This window comes from Manis javanica, chromosome 5, assembly GCF_040802235.1.
Source record: "Manis javanica isolate MJ-LG chromosome 5, MJ_LKY, whole genome shotgun sequence".
NCBI lineage: Eukaryota > Metazoa > Chordata > Mammalia > Pholidota > Manidae > Manis > Manis javanica.
In genome coordinates this window covers 22,916,794-22,939,083 of record NC_133160.1, presented here as the reverse complement: position 1 = coordinate 22,939,083, position 22,290 = coordinate 22,916,794, and the positions used below count along the sequence as shown (strand labels likewise).

The following is a 22,290-nucleotide window of genomic DNA, read 5'->3' as shown; positions in this document are numbered from 1 at the left end:
TTTTTAATGCTATTGTGAATGGAATTGTTTTCCTGATTTCTCTTTCTATTAGTTCATTGTTGGTGTATAGGAAAGCCACAAATTTCTGTGTATTAATTTTGTATCCTGCAACTTTGCTGAATTCTGATATTCATTCTAGTAGTTTTGGAGTGGAATCTTTAGGGTTTTTTTATGTACAATATCATGTCATCTGCAGATAGTGACAGTTAACTTCTTCTTTACCAATCTGGATTCCTTGTATTTCTTTATTTTGTCTGATTGCCATGGTTAGGACCTCCAGTACTATGTTGAATAACAGTGGGAGAGTGGGAATCCCTGTCTTGTTCCCAATCTCAGAGGAAAAGCTTTCAGCCTCTCGCTGTTCAGTATGATGTTAGCTGTGGGTTTATCATATATGGCCTTTATTATGTTGAGGTACTTGCCCTCTATGCCCATTTGGTTGAGAGTTTTTATCATGAATGGGTGTTGAATTTTGTCAAATGCTTTTTCAGCATTTATGGAGATGATCATGTGGTTTTTGTCCTTCTTTTTGTTGATGTGGTGGATGATGTTGATGGATTTTCGAATGTTGTACCATCCTTGCATCCCTGGGATGAATCCCACTTGGTCATGGTGAATGATCCTCTTGTAGTTTTGAATTCAGTTTGCTAATATTTTGTTGAGTGTTTTTGCATCTACGTTCATCAGGGATATTGGTCTTAGCTTTCTTATTTGGTGGGGTCTTTGCCTGGTTTTGGTATTAGGGTGATGTTGGCTTCATAGAATGAATTTGGGAGTATTCCCTCCTCTTCTATTTTTTGGAAAACTTTAAGGAAAATGGGTATTATGTCTTCTCTGTATGTCTGATAAAATTCCGCGGTAAATCCATCTGGCACGAGGGTTTTGTTCTTGGGTAGTTTTTTGATTACTGATTCAATTTTGTTGCTGGTAATTGATCTGTTTAGATTTTCTGTTTCTTTCTGGGTCAGTCTTGGAAGGTTGTATTTTTCTAGGAAGTTGTCCATTTCTCCTAGGTTTTCCAGCTTTTTAGCATATAGGTTTTCATAGTATTTTCTAATAATTCTTTGTATTTCTGTGGGGTCCGTCGTGATTTTTCCTTTCTCGTTTCTGATTCTGTTGATGTGTGTTGATTCTCTTTTTCTCTTAATAAGTCTGGCTAGAGGCTTATCTATTTTGTTTATTTTCTCGAAGAACCAGCTCTTGGTTTCATTGATTTTTTCTATTGTTTTATTCTTCTCAATTTTATTTATTTCTTCTGTGATCTTTATTATGTCCCTCCTTCTGCTGACCTTAGGCCTCATTTGTTCTTCTTTTTCCAATTTCGATAATTGTGACATTAGACTATTCATTTGGGATTGTTCTTCCTTCTTTAAATATGCCTGGATTCCTATATACTTTCCTCTTAAGACTGCTTTCGCTGCATCACACAGAAGTTGGGGCTTTGTGTTGTTGCTGTCATTTGTTTCCATGTATTGCTTGATCTCTATTTTAATTTTGTCATTGATCCATTGATTTTTTAGGAGTATGTTGTTAAGCCTTCATGTGTTTGTGAGCCTTTTTGTTTTCCTTGTACAATTTATTTCTAGTTTTATACCTTTGTGGTCTGAAAAGTTGGTTGGTAGGATTTCAATCTTTTGGAATTTACTGAGGCTCTTTTTGTGGCTTAGAATGTGGTCTATTCTGGAGAATGTTCCATGTGCACTTGAGAAGAATGTGTATCCTGTTGCTTTTGGATGTAGAGTTCTGTAGATGTCTATTAGGTCCATCTGTTCTAGTGTGTTTTTCAGTGCCTCTGTGTCCTTACTTATTTTCTGTCTGGTGGATCTGTCCTTTGGGGTGAGTGGTGTGTTAAAGTCTCCCAAAATGATGAATGCATTGCATTCTATATCCTCCTTTAATTCTGTTAGTATTTGTTTCACATATAGTGGTGCTCCGGTATTGCGTGCATATATGTTTATAATGGTTCTATCCTCTTCTTGGACTGAGCCCTTTATCATTATGTAATATCCTTCTTTATCTCTTTTTACTTCCTTTATTTTGAAGTCTATTTTGTCTGATACTAGTATTGCAACACCTGCTTTTTTCTCCCTGTTGTTTGAATGAAATATCTTTTTCCATCCCTTGACTTTTAGTCTGTGCATGTCTTTGGGTTTGAGGTGATTGTCTTGTAAGCAGCATATAGATGGGTCTTGCTTTTTTATCCATTCTATTACTGTGTGTCTTTTGATTGGTGCATTCAGTCCATTTACATTTAGGATGATTATTGAAAGATATGTACTTATTGCCATTGCAGGCTTTAGATTCATGGTTACCCAAGGTTCAAGGTTAGCTTGTGTACTACCTTACTGTCTGACTTAACTCACTTATTTAGCTGTTATAAACACAGTCTGATGATTATTTTTCTCCCTTCTTATTCCTTCTCCTCCATTCTTCATATGTTGGGTGTTTTGTTCTGTGATTTTTTTAGGAGTGCTCCCATCTAGAGCAGTCCCTCTAAGATACCCTATAGAGGTGGTTTGTGGGAGGCAAATTCCCTCAGCTTTTGCTTGTCTGGGAATTGTTTAATCCCTCCTTCATATTTAAGTGATAATCGTGCTGGATACAGTATCCTTGGTTCAAGGCCCTTCTGTTTCATTGCATTAAATATATCATGCCATTCTCTTCTGGCCTGTAAGGTTTCTGTTGAGAATTCTGATGATAGCCTGATGGGTTTTCCTTTGTAGGTGACCTTTTTTCTCTCTCTGGCTACCTTTAATACTCTGTCCTTGTCCTTGATCTTTGCCATTTTAATTATTATGTATCTTGGTGTTGTCCTCTTTGGGTCCCATCTCTCGGAAGTTCTGTGTGCCTTCGTAGTCTGAGCAACTATTTCCTCCCCCAGTTTAGGCAAGTTCTCAGCAATTATTTCTTCAAAGACACTTTCTATCCCTTTTTCTCTCTCTTCTTCTTCTTGTACCCCTATAATGCGGATATTGTTCCTTTTGGATTGGTCACACAGTTCTCTTAATATTGTCTCATTTCTGGAGATCCTTTTATCTCTCTCTGCATCAGCTTCTATGCGTTCCTGTTCTCTGGTTTCTATTCCATCAATGGCCTCTTGCATCTTATCCATTCTGCTTATAAATCCTTCCAGAGTTTGTTTCACTTCTGTAATCTCCCTCCGGACGTCTGTAATCTCCCTCCGGACTTCATCCCTTAGCTCTTGCATATTTCTCTGCAGCTCTGTCAGCATGTTTATGATTTTTATTTTGAATTCTTTTTCAGGGAGACTGGTTAGGTTTGTTTCTACAGCTCCTCTCTCAGGTGTTGTCTGAACTATCTTGGACTGGACTAAATTTTTTTGCCTTTTCATGGTGACAGTGGTGGCTGTAGGCAGGTTGCAGCTGTGTCAGCTGGGAGAAGAAAGTCCTTTCCTGCTTACTGGATACCTTGCCCTTCTCTGCTGCCTGTGTCAGTTACCTGCACTCCTGGAGCAGCTACCAGGTTAGTCCCTTAAGCTGCTGTGGGCAGGGTCTCCGTCAGAGCAGTGCGGAGCCCTGTGAGGAGTGGCAGGTCTGCTGGGTGCACTCCTCCATGATAGCGGCACCCCTGCTGGGCAGCTGAGTGCCAGCAGCAGCCTTTGGATATGGCCCAGGCAGCTGTGCATTGGGCTGGGATTCTGGTCGGCTGCTGGGAGCACACCTGCTCCCTCTGGCTCCGCTGCAGGTGCATGCAGGGCTCTCCCGCGCGGGCCTCTACTGGGCTCCTCTGGCTCCACTGCAGCCAGTGCGTGTGAGCTGTACCCAGGCTGTTCGGTCGCTGTTGCTGCAGGCTCACACAAGCCTCTCCTGGTCTACTCTGGCACCGTTGGCACACGCACTCTGCTCCCGGTCCCTTCTGGCGCAGCCGCCCCCAGCATGCACTACCACTCTCCCACTACTGGGCCAGTGTGTCGGGGTCCACACCAGTTGGAGGAATGACTGGCAGGCTGCTTAGTGCTGTGAGGGGCTTCAGAGCTGCACTGCCTCCATGGGGTTTAGGGTACCTAAGGTTCCCTGGGATTCCCAGCTGCTGGCTAATTGTGCCAGGATGACTTCATCCAGCTATGGAGTCCCTGTCTGTTTAAGACTCGCAGAAAGCACTCGCTTCTCTTTTGTCTTGGGGCGCCAGTTGCAGGGACCTGCCCACAAGTTTTTCTTTTCCGTTTCTCTAATATCCAGCACCCCGTGCACCTTGTATCTGCACTCCAGGTGCAGATTTCTAGAGCTGGTTGTTTAGCAGTCCTGGGCTTTCACTCCCTCCCCATTCCAACTCCTTTCTTCCCGCCAGGTTCTGGGGTGGGGAAGTGTTCAGGTCCCACCTGGCTGCGGCTTGTATCTTACCCGCTTGGTGTGATGTTGAGTTCTCACAGATGTAGATGTATACTGGCTGTTGTACTGCATCCACTAGTGTCTCTTTTAGGAATAGTTGTATTTATTGTATTTTCATAAATATATATGTTTTGGGGAGGAAATTTCCTCTGAACTACTCACACCGCCATCTTCCTGTGATCTCCCAGGCTAATGAGTTTTAAACACAATTTATAGACAATAAGGAGGCATCCACTTTTCTGATCCCTTCTTAAAATGAAGAGTCTAAAGAACCACCAGCTTTCTTCATACCTAGCCTTCTTCAACAAAACTGGAAAAGGTATTACCCATCAATCTTTACACTTGGTGACTGACTAATGACCTTCACTTAAAGTTGTTTCTTTTAATATTTGCCTTTTTAGCCAGCTTTTGTACCTTTACACCTATTTTTCCCCTAATAGATCGGACGCAAAAGAAATGTCAGAAAGCAGAAAGTCAAGCCATCAAATTCCATATTCATCTTCTTCCCAGGCAGACCAAACTGGAAACCTAAACTTGTTCCCTAAAATCACTGGGTTCAGAGGAATATCTGTCTTCCCCATCTTCTCTTTATCTGTTGGCTTCTGTGCTTTCTCTGGCATGAGCAGTTTCCTCCAGGCCCCTGCTAGCAGTCCTCCGAGAGGAAAGCCCAGGGAAAGCTCCTTCCTCTGTCTTTATATGCCCTTTCCCTGCCTCTGCCCAAGTCTCCCAAGGGTCATTTGGTGCTGTTTTAATTAACATTCAATGACGTGTTCATACCATAATCCTTCTTAGCTGACATCCTGCAACAATATCTGCCATCCTAAATTACCTAGACTGAAAGTAAGGTGATTGTAAAAGAGCTTTGTTGGAATTAATCCTTTTCTTTATAGCAATATTACTGAACCCACAGGCAGCTAATCATGAGCAGACATATTACTTCAGCTTGGTGTGGGTTTACATATATCATGCTTTTACAATTATTTCCAAATGACTTCCCATCTACTCACAGCCCATGCCAGAATTCCCACATGTAACTCTTCTAAATGACTGCATAAGTAGCAATTTCCCCTACTATTCCCTAATGCCATTCCTAATTTCTGGGTTTAAAGTGCTCTCTTCGGAACCTCTTGAACCCCAAACTGTAAGGCACCACTTTAAAATCTGCCTGAAAAAAGTGTCCGAACTAACCATTCTATTCCCTGCCATGCATCTTGGCACATGTGTTCCCACCATACTCCGTCTCTTTCCAAGTCTTTAAAACTTATTCCAAATATGCCTCTTCATATCACTTAGGATGCACACTTATATCTATTTTGTTATTCTTATTGTCACCTCCATTCAAATATTAGGATAAGTACCAGTTAGGACAAAAACCTAAAACCCAGTTACATTTTAATTATCCTAGCCTCAGACAGACTAGAATCACAACCTATACACAAATCATGTATGATTGTAAAAATAAGGTCATTTTAGCACAAGAAGGGAGGCAACGATAGAAAGGATGAAATTTTGTCACCTATTCCTAAATTTAGGCTTCTTTTGCTAAAACTGCACAAAAGCATGTGTCAAGAGAACTCAGAGTATGATTTATTGTCCTGGAACTTGACAAAAGGGCTGCCCTCCATCATTCTAGGCAGCTCACATCTGGGAATTACCATTGGAAAAAATATCTTTGTGTTCCTCTCTTCTTTCTGACAGACATCTGCTTTGGAGGGGAAATTTGGATGGAGTAAAGTTTCTTTGCAAGTGGGGGAAAGCCTAGAAACAAAACACTTCAAAGTGCAGACCATAAACCTTTCTGATATATTAGGTTCTATAAGATATATATAGGTTATATAACCTTTTTTCCTCTCTAGAAGCTGGTGCATTTTCTCCCTCAAAGAAAATCTGGAGCTCTTTAAAGAGGTGTCGAAATTTGCTTTGACTGGAAAACATCTGAGGAGAGAACAGCGCATCTTAAAGTTGGGGAAAACATTTGTGAATTATTCTTCTGTAACTCTGAGCTATTGACAGTTTCCTCCTTCCTTCACCTGAGTCAGACAGCCATTAAAGGAGCAACACAGTCCCCAAAAGAAGGCCCAATAGAAAGCTTGGGTTTCTCTTGCTTTCTAAGCTGTCTTGGCTTGTTTTCCTTCCTCACACTTGCTGGAGTCTGCCCACTCTGGGATCAAGTGTAGTGGATGGAGTGTAGGGTAACTTGGAGCTTCTACTATTAAACTCTTTTTAAAGATGTGCTAGAATTGACTAGCTGCTCTTTTATGAAAAAAAAAAAGAAGTCTGAAAGAGTGTGTTGATTTAAATGGTATACTCATAATATTCTAGGGATAGCTTACATTTACCTATATCCTCATCCTTTAATAAGTTCAAAATTGAGGAATCGATATACTCATATTTATCAAGGAAGACTATCCCAGGCAAGGTACCAAAAATGTAGGCATAAATATATTGTTTCAATTGCAAATAACTGTTCAGATGTGCAAGAAAAATATTTCTTCTTCTGACTCATATAGTGAGATATGAAAATCAAATTGATCCCTTAAGACAGGATTAGAATTGATAAGGTCATCACCTTTAGATTTAGGGGGTCAGTGTTTTAGGGCATGAACAAGCTTAGCTCTTGGTCAATGCAAGCAAGGCAAGGACTCCAGAACAGAGAGAACAATTCAGAGACTTCCTAGGCTGTTTATTTATTATCTGAGTTTTTGATCCTTCTCATTATTGGCTGTGCCCTACCCTTATGGTTTGAGCTTTCTTTTCCAGTCCTTTTAGAGTATAGTTCTATTTCCTGAAGATCTACCACTGTTACCGAGTCCAAGCTTGTGCCACTCACCACACAGCATGCCAATAAGTTGAGAGACAATGTGTTGGAGCAAGGAAAAGGACTTTATTCTGAAAGCCAGCAGACTGAGAAGATGACATACTCATGTACTAAAGAACCATCTTAACTCAGAGTTGATTTCAAGTTTATTTTATATTGTGGAAGGAGGAACAGGAGGGGTTTGAGGTCAGGAGGTGACATTCGACTCAGACACCTGGTCATCGGCAAGGATTTTAGGAGGGTTGTGAAACTCCTTGTGCTTGGTTAGCTGACTCCAGTCATTTTGTTGACATGGGTCTGGCCATGATGTTCTAATAAGTCCTTGACAATACAGTCATCATTTTTGTACATGCTTCTTTATCTCTTTGTGGGAGTCGAGTTTTGAGTAAGGGGCTGGTTGCATCCATCTTAAGTCATGAACAAAATTACTTTTGATGATTAACAAGCCAATGTACAGGGTTGCAGGGCTGAGCAGAAGCTTTCTGATCCAAAGATTAAGGCAGCAAAGGAGACAGATGCAATATGAAGGCAGAGATGCCAACTTTTCACTCAGTTACACAAAAAATCCTAGTCAGACCCCATTTTGTTAGCCTAACAATGCAGGGCATTCTGAGGTTTAAGCATACTCACTTCTTGGGCTTTTACCCCTCATGTTACCTATTCTCCTGTCTCTCCCTGAAACGATGAGCAGCCCCTCTTCATCTTTCTGGATTTCAACTCTACTTTTTGCTCTGGGGAAGTTTCTCTGACATTCGCTTTGTGCTACAAACCAGTCCTTCATATTTCACTCTGTTTTAACATTTATCAAGCTGTATTTCAATAGTTGTATACATATTGAATCATTATTTCCTGAGGAAGAATCAGATACAGAAAAGGATTCTGAAACAGAATTAAAAAGGGATAGAAAACGAAGCTTTTCTCAGCTGCATACAGAAACTCCACCTTTAAGTAATGATTCTAAACATTCTATTGAAAAACAGCTACTTTAACAACATTACTAGAATCACTAACTTCAACACTAACTCCTTTGAAAAATAGAGTTGAATCTCCTCTAGTTAAGGAAGATGATAAACACATTTTTCCAGTAAAAACTTTTGATAATAAAGAAAGGGAGCTTGTCCCTTCAGCCCCTCCTTTACCTTCATGTCAGGAAATTTCACCTGTTAACTGTTCCCATTCCTCAAGTTTCAGTAATAACTCAATCCATCTTAAATGCAAGAAGAGAGGGGGATATTGATGCTTTCTCACTGCCTATTTCAGCTTCTGTGTTTCCTGTCACTGTACAACAACTACCTGCTGATGAACAATATCCTCAAGGATATCAACAATTTGAATACACTCCCTTATCTTTTAAAGTTATAAAAGACTTGAAACAAGCAGTGACTATTTATGGAATGCAATCTAATTATGTTAAAGGACTGTTACAAAGATTAGCACAAGAATATTGCTTAATCCCCTATGACTGGGATATGTGAGCCAGAACAGTTTTAAAATCTGGCCCCTAGGGCGGAGCCAAGATGGCAGCGTGAGTAGAGCAGCGGAAATCTCCTCCCAAAACCATATATATTTTTGAAAATACAACAAATACAACTATTCCTAAAAGAGAGACCAGAAGATACAGTACAACAGCCAGACTACATCTACACCCGCGAGAACCCAGTGCCTTGCGAAGGGGGTAAGATACAAGCTGCGGCCCGGCAGTACCTGAGCATGCCCCTCACCCCAGCTCCTGGCGGGAGGAGAGGAGTCAGAGTGGGGAGGGAGAGGGAACCCAGGACTGCTAAATACCCAGCCCTAGCCATCCGCACCAGGAGTGCAGACATACAGTGTGTGGGGTGCTGGGTACTAGAGAAACTGGACAGTAAAACCTGTGAGCAGGTCCCCGTACCTGGTGCCCCTGGGACAAAAGAAAAGTGAGTGCATTTTGAAAGTCTCAAAGGGACAGGTGTCTCACAGCTGGACGGAAGCATCCCAGCACACTCAGCCCAGCAGCTGGGAATCCTGGGGAACTACAGATGCCCTAACCCCCTGAGTGACAGGGCAGCTCAGAGGCCCCTCATGGTGATAAACAGCCTCCTGCCTGTTCCCCCTCCGGCGCGGCCCTGCCATAGCGGGCAGCAGCATGAGGCTGGCCATGCCCAAAGCAACTGTGTGGAGCTCCACAGAAGCCTGGGAAAGAATCAGAGACCCCATCTGCATGTAGCTGCCAGTAAAAGCCGCTAGGGGTCGCTGTTCTCACAGGAGAGGAAGGCCACAAACTAGCAAGAAGGGACGTTCTCCCAGCTGACACACATGCCAACTCCCCACAACTACCTCTATCACAATGAAAAGGCAGAAGAATTTGGTCCAGACCACAATCACACAGACATCCTCCCCTGAGTGGGAACCTGGGGAGATACACCTAACCAATCTTCCTGAAAAAGAATTCAAAATAAAGGTCATAACTATGCTGATGGAGCTGCAGAGAAAAATGCAAGAGCTAACTGACAAAGTAGGGAGGGAGACTACAGAAATAAAACAATCTCTGGAAGGACTTAAAAGCAGAATAGACAAGATGCAAGAAGCCATTAATGGAATAGAAACCAAAGAACAGGAACACAGAGAGGCTGATGCAGAGAGAGATAAAAGGATCTCCAGAAATGAGACAATATTAAGAGAACTGTGTGACCAATCCAAAAGCAACAATATCTGCATTATAGGGGTACAAGAAGAAGAAGAGAGAGAAAAAGGGATAGAAAGTGTCTTTGAAGAAATAATTGCTGAGAACTTGCCCAAACTGGGGGAGGAAATAGTTGCTCAGACTATGAAGGCACACAGAACTTCCGAGAGATGGGTCCCAAAGAGGACAACACCAAGATACATAATAATTAAAATGGCAAAGATCAAAGAGAAGACAGAGTATTAAAGGCAGCCAGAGAGAGAGAAAAGGTCACCTACAAAGGAAAACTCATCAGGCTATCATCAGAATTCTCAACAGAAACCTTACAGGCCAGAAGAGAATGACATGATATATTTAATGCAATGAAACATAAGGGCCTTGAACCAAGGATACTGTATCCAGCACGATTATCACTTAAATATGAAGGAGGGATTAAACAATTCCCAGACAAGCAAAAGTTGAGGGAATTTGCCTCCCACAAACCACCTCTACAGGGTATTTTAGAGGAACTGCTTTAAATGGGAGCACTCCTAAGGCTAAATAGATGTCACCAGAGAAAATAAAATCACAGCAAAGAAAGCAGACCAACCAAATACTAACTAAAGGCAAAAAATAAGATCAACTACTCACAAAAGCAGTCAAAGGAAACACAAAAGAGCACAGAATAAAACACCCAACATATAAAGAATGGAGCAGGAGGAATAAGAAGGGAGAGAAATAAAGAAACATCAGACAGTCTTTATAATAACTCAATAAGTGAGTAAAGTTAGACAGTAAGATAGTAAAGAAGCTAACCTTGAACCTTTGGTAACCATGAATCTAAAGCCTGCAATGGCAATAAGTACATATCTTTCAATAATCACCCTAAATGTAAATGAACTGAAGCACCAATCAAAAGACACACAGTAATAGAATGGATAAAAAAGCAAGACCCATCTATATGCTGCTTACAAGACAATCACCTCAAACCCAAAGACATGCACAGACTAAAAGTCAAGGGATGGGAAAAGATATCTCCTGCAAACAACAGGGAGAAAAAAACAGGTGTTGCAGTACTAGTATCAGACAAAATAGACTACAAAACAAAGACAGTAACAAGAGATAAAGAAGGACATTACATAATGATGAAGGGCTCAGTCAAACAAGAGGATATAACCATTATAAATATATATGCACCCAATACAGGAGCACCAGCATATGTGAAACAAATACTAACAGAATTAAAGGAGGATATAGAATGCAATGCATTCATCATTTTGGGAGACTTTAACACACCACTCACCCCAAAGGACAGATCCACCAGACAGAAAATAAGTAAGGACACAGAGGCACTGAAAAACACACTAGAACAGATGGACCTAATAGACATCTACAGAACTCTACATCCAAAAGCAACAGGATACACATTCTTCTCAAGTGCACATGGAACATTCTCCAGAATAGACCACATTCTAAGCCACAAAAAGAGCCTCAGTAAATTCCAAAAGATTGAAATCCTACCAACCAACTTTTCAGACCACAAAGGTATAAAACTAGAAATAAATTGTACAAGGAAAACAAAAAGGCTCACAAACACATGGAGGCTTAACAACATACTCCTAAAAAATCAATGGATCAATGACAAAATTAAAATAGAGATCAAGCAATACATGGAAACAAATGACAGCAACAACACAAAGCTCCAACTTCTGTGGGATGCAGTGAAAGCAGTCTTAAGAGGAAAGTATATAGGAATCCAGGCATATTTAAAGAAGGAAGAACAATCCCAAATGAACAGTCTAACATCACAATTATCAAAATTGGGGAAAAAAAAACAAATGAGGCTTAAAGTCAGCAGAAGGAGGGACATAATAAAGATCACAGAAGAAATAAATAAAATTGAGAAGAATAAAATAGAAAAAGTCAATGAAACCAAGAGCTGGTTCTTCGAGAAAATAAACAAAATAAATAAGCCTCTAGCCAGACTTATTAAGAGAAAAAGAGAATCAACACACATCAACAGAATCAGAAACGAGAAAGGAACCCCACAGAAATACAAAGAATTATTAGAGAATACTATGAAAACCTATATGCTAACAAGTTGGAAAACTTAGGAGAAATGGACAACTTCCTAGAAAAATACAACCTTCCAAGACTGACCAAGGAAGAAACACAAACTCTAAACAAACCAATTACCAGCAACGAAATTGAAGCGGTAATCAAAAAACTACCCAAGAACAAAACCCCCGTGCCAGATGGATTTACCTCGGAATTTTATCAGACATACAGAGAAGACATAATACCCATTCTCCTTAAAGTTTTCCAAAAAATAGAAGAGGAGGGCATACTCCCAAACTCATTCTATGAAGCCAACATCCCCCTAATACCAAAACCAGGCAAAGACCCCACCAAAAAAGAAAATCACAGACCAATATCCCTGATGAACGTAAATCCAAAAATACTCAACAAAATATTAGCAAACTGATTTCAAAAATACATCAAAAGGATCATACACCATGACCAAGTGGGATTCATCCCAGGGATGCAAGGATGGTACAACATTAGAAAATCCATCAACATCATCCACCATGTCAACAAAAAGGACAACATCATACTGAACAGTGAGAAGCTGAAAGCTTTTCCTCTGAGATTGAGAACAAGACAGGATACCCACTATCCCCACTGCTATTCAACCTAGTACTGCAGGTCTTGCCATGGCAATTAGACAGAACAAAGAAATACAAGAATCCAGATTGGTTAAGAAGAAGTTAAACTGTCACTATTTGCAGATTACATGATACTGTACATAAAGAAACCCTAAAGATTCCACTCCAAAACTACTAGAACTAATATTGGAATTCAGCAAAGTTGCAGGATACAAAATTAATACACAGAAATTTGTGGCTTTCCTGTACACCAACAATGAACTAATACAAAGAGAAATCAGGAAAATAATTCCATTCACAATTGCATCAAAAAGAATAAAATACCTAGGAATAAACCTAACCAAGGAAGTGAAAGACCTATACCCTGAAAACTATGAGACACTCTTAAGAGAAATTAAAGAGGACACTAACAAATGGAAACTCATCCCATGCTCTTGGCTAGGAAGAATTAATATAGTCAAAATGGCCATCCTGCCCAAAGCAATATACAGATTTGATGCAATCCCTATCAAATTACCAACAACATTCTTCAACGAACTGGAACAAATAGTTCAAAACTTCATATGGAAACACCAAAGACCCCAAATAGCCAAAGCAATCCTGAGAAGGAAGAATAAAGTGGGGGGATCTCGCTCCCCAACTTCAAGCTCTACTACAAAGCCATAGTAATCAAGACAATTTGGTACTGGCACAAGAACAGAGCCAAAGACCAGTGGAACAGAATAGAGACTCCAGACATTAACCCAAACATATATGGTCAATCAATACATGATAAAGGAGCCATGGATATACAATGGGGGAAATGACAGTCTCTTCAACAGTTGGTGCTGGCAAAACTGGACAGCTACATGTAAGAGAATGAAACTGGACCATTGTCTAGCCCCATACACAAAAGTAAATTCGAAATGGATCAAAGACCTGAATGTAAGCCATAAAACCATAAAACTCTTAGAAAAAAACATAGGCAAAAATCTCTAGGACATAAACATGAGTGACTTCGTCATGAACATATCTCCCCAGGCAAGGGAAACAAAGGCAAAAATGAACAAGTGGGACTATATCAAGCTAAAAAGCTTCTGTGCAGTAAAGGACACCATCAATAGAACAAAAAGGTATCCTACAGTATTGGAGAATATATTCATAAATGACAGATCCAATAAAGGTTTGACATCCAAAATATATAAAGAGCTCACACACCTCAACAAACAAAAAGCAAATAATCCAATTAAAAAATGAGCAGAGGAGCTGAATACATAGTTCTCTAAAGAAGAAATCCAGATGGCCAACAGAAACATGAAAAGATGCTCCAGATCGCTTGTCATCAGAGAAATGCAAATTAAAACCACAATGAGATATCACCTCACACCGGTGAGGATCGCCACCATCCAAAAGACAAACAACAACAAATGTTGGCGAGGTTGTGGAGAAAGGGGAACCCTCCTACACTGCTGGTGGGAATGTAAATTAGTTCAACCATTGTGGAAAGCAATATGGAGGTTCCTCAAAAAGTTCAAATAGAAATACCATTTCACCTAGGAATTCCACTTCTAGGAATTTACCCTAAGAATTCAGCACCCCAATTTGAAAAAGACAGATGCACCCCTATGTTTATCACAGCACTATTTACAATAGCCAAGAAATGGAAGCAACCTAAGTGTCCATCAGTAGATGAGTAGATAAAGAAGATGTGGTACATATACACAATGGAATATTACACATCCATAAGAAAAAAACAGATCCTACCATTCGCAACAACATGGATGGAGCTAGAGGGTATTATGCTCAGTGAAATAAGCCAGACAAAGACAAGTACCAAATGGTTTCACTCATATGTGGAGTATAAGAACAAAGAAAAACTGAAGGAACAAAACAGTAGCAGAATCACAAAACCCAAGAATGGACTAACAGTTAGCAAAGGGTGAGGGACTGGGGAGGATGGGAAGGGAGGGATAAGGGTGGGGAGCGAGAAAGGGGGCATTATGATTAGCATATATAATGTTGGGGGTGCACGGGGAAGGTTGTGCAACACAGGAAGACAAGTAGTGATTCTACAGCATCTTACTACTCTGATGGACAGTGACTGTAATGGGGTTTGTGGGGGGGGGACTTGGTGAAGGGGGGAGCTTAGTAAACATAATGTTCTTCATGTAATTGTAGATTAATGATACCAAAAAAAAGTCTAGCCCCTAAATGCAGTTTAAAACCTGGTGGAGAGAGGAAGCAGAGCAGGTGGCAAGAAGAAACCAGGCTAATCAATTACCAATAAATTTAGGACAATTAACTGGCAATGGAGATTGCTTAGGAGTTAGAGCTCAATTACAATATCCTGATGAGGGTATTGTACAAGTCTGTGTTGCCTCTGTGCTTGGGATAAAATGGAACCACCTGAAAGGCTGCTGAGTCTTATATCAAAGTTATTCAGTCTCAAGGGGAGCCTTATGTGGATTTTTTTATCCTGATTAAAAGATGCTATTCAAAAAACAGTTTCACAGCCAGACCTGCAGGATCTCTTATGACAAACTCTTTCTTTTGAAAATGCTAATGTAGAATATCAAAAAACCCTTCGGCTTCTAAAAATCCAAAATGCCTCTCTAGACAAGTATATTGAGCTTGTCTAGATGTGGGAAGTGAGCCTTATGAAGCCAATTTATTGGTTGTGGCTCTTAAAGAAACATTAAAACAAAATAAAACTAAGTGTTACAACTGTGATAAATTAGGTCATCTTCGGAAAGATTGCCGAAAAAATAGAATGAAAGAAAAGAAGAAAAGAAACCTTCCCAGGATGTATGTCCTTGCTGTAAAAAGAGGAAACATTGGCCTAATGAATGTAAATCAAAGTGGGACAAAAAAGGGCAACCTTTAGAGAGACAGGGAAACTGGAATGTGGACCCAGCTCAGGGCCCCCAGAAAAACAGTAGGAGCATTCAACAATACCCAGTCAGCAAGGGCAAAGATCATGCCATCGCTCAATCAATGACCTTTCTCATGCCACAAGAGGGAGTGCAACATTAGATATTCCCATTTTAGATAATTTACATTTGCTACCTGTTGGATTCTTAATTGGTAGAAGTGGTCTTACTAGTCAGAGAGTTCAAATTCATTTGGGAGTTATAGACAGTGATTATGAGGGTGAAACTCAAATTATGATGAGTACCAATAAGCCAGTGTTGTTAGAGGCAGGACAGAGAATTGCACAACTCCTTCTGTTGCCTTACATAAGGGGAAATCTGACCCCGTTCAAAGACAAGGTGGATTCGGCAGTACTGGTAAAAAGAGACATTGGCAAACTTATGTTAATGATGATTGACCCAAAATGAATGTTTATATAAATAATTTGTCCTTTAAGGGATTAGTAGATACAGGTGTTGATGTTTCTATAATATCTCAAGCGTCTTGGCCTTCTGCTTGGCCTTTAACTTCTGTGTCTGCTACATTTACAAGAATAGAACACTTAGAGAGATTTTTCAAAGTGTGTCACCCTATTCATGTATTGGGCCTGAAGGACAAAAGGCTATGTTGCAGCCTTTTGCTGCTCCTATACAGATTAATCTTTGGGGTGGAAATTTATTGTCCCAGTCGGGGGCAACCATAAATATACCATCCATCTCCCTCCAATCTAGAAATATTATAACTCAAATGGGATATGATTTTAGAAAAGGTTTAGAAAAAAAATCAACAAGGTATTTTAACTAACATAATACCTCAACCCAAATTAAATCAATCAGGCATCGGATATCCAAATTTATGATAGAGGCCACTGTTCATAGCTTCACCCTTCCCTTAAAATAGTTAAGTGATAAACCAATATGGGTAGAGCAGTGGCCTTTAACAAAAGAGAAGCTTCAAACATTGGAGCAATTAATTCAGGAACAGATGTCTGCTGGACATATAGAAGAATCTGTTAGCCCAGGGAATTCTCCTATTTTTGTTATTAAGAACAAATCAAGAAAATAGACAATGCTAACAGATTTAAGAAAAATAAACGCTGTTATTCAGCAGATGGGTCCTCTACAGTGTGGACTGCCACAACCCAGTATGATTCCCTGAGACTGGAATATTAAAATAATTGATTTAAAAGATTACTTTTTCACCATTCCTTTACAATCTTCTGATTGTGAAAAATTTGCTTTTACTGTTCCATCTCCCAATAATTATAAACTTACTGCTCAATATCAATGGAAAGTTTTACCTCAAAGAATGTTAAATAGTCATACATTATGCCAATGCTTTGTTAATCAACCTTCAGAAAAATTAAAGAGAAAATTTCCTAATTCCTTAATTATTCATTATATGGATGATATTTTAATTGCTCATGAAAATTTACCCACTTTGCAAACCCTCTATGAGCAAGCTGTTACAGAATTAACCGCTTATGCTCTTATTATTGCTTCTGACAAGGTGCAAGATAGTACTCCATATAACTGTTTAGGAAGTATAATTGAAAGAACAAAAATTCTCCACAAAAAATTCAAATTAGGAGAGATAGTCTCAGGACTCTAAATGACTTTCAAAAGCTCTTAGGTGATATTAATCGGCTTCACCCTTCATTAGGAATTCCAACCTATTCATTCAAGCATTTATCGAATACTTTAAATGGGAATTCTGAATTAAATAGTCCTAGACAATTGTCACCTCAGGCTGAAAAAGAATCAGACTGGATAGAAGAACATATGAGAAATAGTTATTTAGATCGTATTGATACACAATATGATGTTGAGTTATTAGTCTTCCCTTCTGAGCATTCCCCTACTGGTATTTTATGGCAAAAAGAAAAAATTTTAGAATGGATATTTTTACCACATAAAGCATCAAAGAAATTACTTACATAGATAAATAAAATTTGTCAGTTAATTATTTGTGGGCGCTTACAATTGCATGCCTTGATTGCACAAGACCCTTCCCAAATTGTTGTTCCCCTTACAAACACCCAAATAGCTGACAACTGGAAATTGAATAACAGCTGGCAAATAGCCTTTGCCAACTATGTAAGAAATATTAATAATAATTTTCCAAAAGACAAACATATTCAATTTCTTAGAAAAACTCAATGGATTTTTACTGACATTATTGAAACTCATCCTATCCCAAAAACTGAAACTTATACAGATGCTAATAGAAAAGGCAAAACAGGATATAGTGGAAAAACTACAAAAATTGTTCAAACTTCTTATCACTCAGTACAAAAAGCTGAATTATATGCTGTTATGTTATTACAAGATGTTACAAATCCCCTTAATATTGTTACTGACTCACAATATGTTGAATATACAGTAAAACATATTTACTCTGTTACTCTATTTGATGATGGCACTGAATTGATTAATTATTTTGTACTTTGCGACAATTATTGTATGATAGACATTATGATGTTTATATTACTCATATCCGAGCATATACCTCTCTCCCTGGACCAATGGCTAAAGCTAATGAACATACTGATAAGTTACTTATTGGATCCCTATTGACTGCCAAGGCATGGCATGAACAAACTCATGTTAACAGAAAAGATTTACAAGTTAAATTCCACCTCACTAAAGAATAAGCTCCAAATATTATTTACCAATGCCCTCAATGTACTCAAATTCAAAGTAAACCTTTTACACCCCAGGGGTCGATCCAAGAAAATTGCACCCTAATGAACTGTGGCAAATAGATGTCACTCATATTCCAGAATTTGGAAAATTATCTTTTGTTCATTGCTCAATTGATACATATTCTGGTTTTAGGTGAGCTTCTGCACTATCAGGAGAAAAAGCTGATACATAATTCAACATTTACTAGAAGCTTTCAATGTTATGAGATTGCCAGCTAAAATTAAAACAGATAATGCCCCTGGTTATCTCTCTACAAAATTACAAAACTTTCTCTCCCAAAGAGATATTAAGCATATTACTGAAATTCCATATAACCCTCAGGGACAAACAATTATTGAAATACATAATTGTACATTAAAAGAAATGTTGCTTAAACAAAAAGGGGGATATGATGGCATAGAACCTCCCTGTAAGAGAATACATAGGGTATTATTTACTCTGAATTTTTTGAATTCAAATGATACAGGTTCATCAGCATCTGACAGACATTGGATACAGGAAAAGTCTCCTGAAATAAATCAGCCTGTTTTTTATAAAAATGACATGGGAGAATGGGAATCATGGATGGTTCAGAGGTGGGGCCAAGGATATGCTTGTGTCATTACAGAAACAGGAGAAACTGTGTGGATCCCAGCTAAGAAGATAAAACCCAAAAAATGAATAAAAGGCCTCGATTTAATGTTGAACCTCCAGCTGATGAGATGCAAGCCATGATTATTAGAAGATCCAGAGTTTGAGTTTCATTACCAAGAAGTAGGTGAATCCCCCAACATGGGGACAATTTAAAAAGATGACACAGGAAGCTGAAAAAATTATACAACAGACCAGACAAGCACGCAACGCTTCAGATTTATTCCTGGCTATGTTTGCTGTGGTCACCATAGGGGTAAGTTCTGCTAATGGCATTAATCATTCATATTGGGCTTACATTCCTAACCACCTGATCAATCAAGTTATTCGTCGGCTCTCTGAGACGGTCCCAATATATGTTAATGATTCCAACTGGACTCCTGGTCCTAATGATACTCGTGGCCCATTAAGGCCAGGAGAAGAGGGCATGAAAATTGAGAATTATACCGTGGGAGTAGAGGGGATACCTATTTGTATTGGACAATGAAACCATTGCTTAAAAATAACAACCAGCTACATGGCTGTCCATTGTCAAAAATAATACCAATAAAAAAATTGTTCCTTCTTCAAGCATTTGGATTCCACAAAAAAGATAATACAAAAGACACAACAGATCATCCCTCTGATTTGGCCATCTGCACCCAGCCAATAACTATGAAAATCAGTGAATGGGTGCACTGGACGAATTGTCAAGGAGAACTAGGTCGGGTTTTACTTAATACTTCCTGTGGAAGCATCACTGATTGGAACCCTCAAGGTTCCACCTGGACCAAAAGACAGGGGCATGACTTGAAATGGCATAAATATATTAATGTCATTAATTACACCATTGTCACTTCTTCTAATGAGACCCTTTATTGGCATGGAGGTGGGATGTCTCCTCCTGCCCCTCATTTACCTTTTAGGCCCCTGCAGTATCACTTAAGGAAAATTCCCTCAGCTTTTCGGAGTCTGATAGCTTGGAAAGACCATATTTAGAATGATAGCCTTACAAAAAGTAGTCAATTAAGTTTTACAAAAACTGAGAGTCATTATATTACAGCCTGTGTCAGATTGCCTTTTATATTATGATTGGTCACATAGCGTGGAGTTCATCTGGATATTCCATCTCCTGTGCAAATTGTTCATTCTATATTTGTATTAATAACTCTGTTCCTTTTTCCACAAAAGATAATCTTTATATTCTTAAGGCTAGAACAGGTCTCTGGTTTCCAGTTCAACTACACCGAAAGTGGCAAGATTCTCCATGCATCATGTTTCTCCAATATACTATTGATAAATCTTCTGAAGTGAACTAAATGAATGATTAGATTAATCATTGCAGCTGTCCTGGGGATCATAGCCATAATTGCAACTGCTACAGCCGCTGGGGTCGCGCTTCAACAAAGCATTCAGACTGTTGACTTTGTTAATAATTGGCATTCTAATTCGTCAAAATTGTGGATCACCTAAAGACGGATAGATAGTGAAATTAATGCACAATTGACTGATTTGCAACAAGCAGTTATTATGCTAGGAGATCAAATTGTTAGTTTGCAACGTCAAATTTCTATGAAATGCAATTGGAATACAACTGGATTTTGTGTTACTCCTATACCTTATAATCATACTTATTTTCCCTGGGATAATGTTAAAAAACATGTTAAATCATGGTAATATGACTCAAGAAATATTAGAACTTCAACAGCACATTACTGATAATTTCCAGAAACAATTACAAGTATTAAGTGGTTCTAATCTATTGGAAAGCATTGCAGATGGAATAAATAATCTGGACCTGATAAAACACTTAAAAATTTTTAGTGGTTCCACTACTACACTTACAAATAATTGTATTATATTTGTTATTTGTATTTTATATAGTCTGGAGAAGAGCTACCTGAAAACGTCAACATGCTCAACAGCAATCAGCAGTCTTCTCATTAATGTTACAAAAGGTGCAAGTGAAACAAAAAGGGGGAAATGTAGACACCCCAGCAATTAACTTTGCTGTAGTTTAGTTCTGGTTAAGCTTGATTTATAACTAAAACTAATCTAAGAGAAAAGAACAATACGTTTATTGCTTAAGTTTGATTAATAGCTGAAACTAACCTAATAGAAAGAACAAAGTGTTAATTCCTGGAATCTGGTGTGAGTTATGGACAGTGTGGAACAGGAGCTGCAAACAGTTCCTGTGATCCTTTCTGCAGCAAACCCAGACAAGGAACATGCTGTGAAACTCACTAACCGGATGACTTGACTTAACAAGTTTAGGTGAGCAGGCCTCATTTCTCAAAGTAGTCCAGGGGGTAATGCTCACCATAGGTTTGGAGGTGATGGGCCAGAGACTCCTGTTGCTTGTGGAGCTGGGCAGGCATTCCTGATTCAAGTCTGAGAAGAGAGTTTTCAGAGTATGAGTCTTTCACCTCTTGGTTAGGTTTTTTCCTAGATATTTTATTATTTTTGATGCAGTTATAAATGTTCTTGATTTTTCTTTCTGCTACCTTGTTGTTAGAATATAGGAATACAACAGGTTTCTGTGTAATAATTTTATATCCTGCAACTTCTGAATCTAGTTATTCTACTCTTTTAGTGGAGTCCTTAGGGTTTTTCTCTATATAGTATCATTAGACAAAGATTATTTTGGTATTATTAATGTACAATTACATAATGTACTATTACATAAGCAACATTATGGTTACTAGACTTCCCCCATTATCAAGTCCCCACCACATACCCCATTACAGTCACTGTCCATCAGCATAATAAGATGCTATAGAATCACTACTTGTCTTCTCTGTGTTGTACAGCCCTCCCCATGCCCCCCACCCTAAATTATGTCTGCTAATCATAATGCCCCTATTCCCCCCTTGTCCCTCCCTTCCCAACCATCCTCCCCAGTCCCTTCCCTTTGCTAACTGTTAGTCCATTCTTGGGTTCTGTGATTCTGCTGCTGTTTTGTTCCTTCAGTTTTTCTTTGTTCTTATACTCCACAGATGAGTGAAATCATTTGATACTTGTCTTTCTCTGCCTGGCTTATTTCACTGGGCATAATACCCTCTAGCTCCATCCATGTTGTTGCAAATGGTAGGATTTCTTTTTTTCTCATGGCTGAATAATATTCCATTGTGTATATGTACCACATCTTCTTTATCCATTCATCTACTGATGGACACTTAGGTTGTTTCTGTTTCTTGGCTTTTGTAAATAGTGCAGTGATAAACATAAGGGTGCATCTGTCTTTTTCTAACTGGGCTGCTGCATTCTTAGGGTAAATTCCTAGGAGTGGAGGTCCTGGGTCAAATGGTATTTCTATTTTTAGTTTTTTGAGGAACCTCCATACTGTTTTCCACAACAGTTGAACTAATTTACATTCCCACCAGCAGTGTAGGGGGGTTCCCCTTTCTCCACATCCTTGCCAACAGTTGTTGTTGTTTGTCTTTTGGATGTTGGCTATCCTAACTAGTGTGAGGTGATATTTCATTGTGTTTTCAATCTGCATTTCTCTGATGATTAGTGCTGTGGAGCATCTTTTCATGTGCCTGTTAGCCATCTGAATTTCTTCTTTGGAGAAGTGTCTGTTCATATCCTCTGCCCATTTTTAAATTGGCTTATT

At 39.1% G+C, this 22,290-nt stretch overlaps 1 long non-coding RNA gene across 1 annotated transcript in view; it reads left to right on the top strand.

The window, feature by feature from the left end:
- The window catches only part of LOC118971432 (uncharacterized), a 47,240-nt gene extending 25,665 nt beyond the window's left edge, over positions 1 to 21,575 (top strand). The window contains exon 3 of the long non-coding RNA XR_005059861.2: positions 18,673 to 21,575. This is a non-coding gene — a long non-coding RNA (uncharacterized lncRNA). The remainder of the gene's footprint in view (positions 1 to 18,672) is intronic.
- Positions 21,576 to 22,290: the final 715 nt, after the last annotated feature.